Raw genomic sequence first — 2,564 nt, 5'->3', positions numbered from 1 at the left:
AGACAGATTGTTTAGCATGTCTTACATGTACTGGTTATGGTCTGAAAAAAACGTTAAAGTAGGCTAATTTATCGCATATTTTCAGATAAGAAGTCCGAATTAGGCCTGCCTGCTGGTTGTAATTATCAAAGACTGGCGCAGTTATAGCTTTTACCCTAAAGCTTGCCTAGGTGTTAGGCGAAACCTATAGGCATGCTATCTATTAGTCAAAGAAATAAAGATGTAAACTGATTACAGAAAGGTTGCCAGTTTTTTACCAAGTTCTGCAAATTAAACTTAAAATGAGCGAGGCGATTCAGATTTGGTTGATTACCCCTATAGGCATGCTTTCTAAGCGTTATTGATTTAAAAATGTTTATAGTTGAAATAAAAATGCAGGAGTCCTATAGGCATGGTATCTAAAATATTGTTTGTTATTAAAACCTGTGAACATGTTTGCCTAGTGATAGATGCATATGTAGAATTCAAGAAGTCCTATAGACAGGTTATCTATATGATATGCAGCGTTATGAAATGTAGAACCTATAAACAGGATTTCTATATGAAAACGCAGAATTGAAAGCAGGACATGATTGCAGAAGTATAATAAATACCTATGAACATCATATCTACCCCTATTGCATGCATTATTTACCCTCTCTCTTTTTTTCACTAACAACCCCAATAGTTATTACAAATTATTACAGCCCAGAATGAATAAGAAAAGCAAAATTACATCAGAAATTAAAGTACAACCAAGGGAGCCTAATTCAGACTCCAGGTCTGAAATATGAGATGAACCAACTTCAAGAGATCATGAACCAAAGCCTTTATCTTATTTGGATGTGTCAGAGTTCCCTAGGAGCCTCAAATGGACTCCGGGCAGTGCTCACACCCAAACTCATACAGGATTAAGAACATAGTGCAGTGTGGAAGGGCCAGCCCTCGAGTATCCAAGTTCAGAGGGAACTCAAGGTCCCAAGGCAAGGCTTACAGGAGGGGGCAGAGCTTAGAAACTAAGAGTAAGTGTAAGTGCAGAGTCTGAAAAGGGGAAAGGGGAAGTGGTAGAGAAACAGGGACAGGATAGTGGGCATACCAAGCAATGGGAAGTGCTGGAATACCCCACAAGCCTGTTAGAACACATTGTTTTAGGAGTCAGGATCCTCTAAGGGATCAGGTCCAGACATGAACAATAACTTGCATATTATCATGTCATGAACTACAACTCAAATCACATAGAGGGGAATAGGGGTACAAGGATTCATAGCAGAAACAAGTCAAAGAAATTAATATTAAACATAGGCAGTAAAGCAGAAAGGGGTGTAGAAGCTGTAAAATAAACACTTTGGGATGAGGCTGAAAATCAAACTAGAACATACCAGTTTCAGGAAACAAGAAAATAAAGCAGTAGTCTTGTGAAGTCAAAGTGCAAGCAAATAGTCAGAATGCTATGATTAGAGAACTATGATACTTGAGTAGTATAAAAGTATTAAATTGAGAGTGTGTTAAAGTGCAGAAGGGTCGTGCCCTTTTATAGTGTAGAAGGCAAGCAGAATAAGGTAGGAGGATGATTTGAAAATCAATTACAAAAATTTTCCTTTGATTAAAGGATTCTAATTTCAACCCGGCAAAACTAATTAAGGAAAGGGATTGATCAAAATATTTTCCAAAGCAGTACAAGAAGGGTAAATACACAGAGATTTATTTAATGAAAAATTCTGATAGCACACGGTTTGCGCAAGTAAGGAAAGGAAATCAGTTAACAGCCAAGAAATCAAAATTGAAGGCTTTGTACGAATGAACCAAGTCAGGAAAAGTGAGGAAAGATTTTACTTAAGGAAAATCAGTAACAATCAATCAATCCTAAAAAAAGATTCTGAATCAATCATAAGTTGGAAAGCCTTTTGAAGAAAGGTTCAACACACATATAAAAGCATACACACATGCTTAAACAAGAAAGAACTGTCATGCCTTTGTAAAATCAGTAGAAAGAAAAGGTTCGACATTGTATGAAAACAAAGATATCCAAACTCATTCAGAGGTTTAAAACCAGTCTGAAAGAGCTAAGGGGTCTTTGAAATAAAGCCCTAGTTCGAACAAACCAGAAAACATAAAGGAGAGGGCAAGCAAGTTAAGTCAAGACATGTGTAGAGGTTTCAGAGGAGAATTGAAGCTTCTAACATGCTTCTTTCAGAAATCATGAGAGAATATGATAGCAAAGTAACATGCAAACAGTAGCAGGATTCAGAGGATGGAATGGAAAATACTGATAAGAATAGCAGAGGAAACATGCTTAAGAGGCTCTTTTAGAAGAACTCAAACAAAGTTCAGTAGAAGAAAAATAGTAAGCACACTTAAGAACGCAGTAGAGAGATTCACAGAACATAATGGAAATACTGGAAGGAATAGTTGAAGAAACATGCTTAAGGAGTTTTTCTAAAAGGAACTTAAACAGGGCTCAGTAGAAGGCAAACAAAGAACTTTAAGAACTTAGTAGGAAAGTACAGTAGAAGAACGCAAAAACATCAGAAAAATTATAGCAGAAAAGCACATATAGAATAACACAGTAAGATAGTCATACAAGA

The sequence above is a fragment of the Nicotiana sylvestris genome, chromosome 8 (assembly GCF_000393655.2).
Source record: "Nicotiana sylvestris chromosome 8, ASM39365v2, whole genome shotgun sequence".
Lineage (NCBI taxonomy): Eukaryota > Viridiplantae > Streptophyta > Magnoliopsida > Solanales > Solanaceae > Nicotiana > Nicotiana sylvestris.
Note: the sequence above shows the minus strand (reverse complement) of the source record.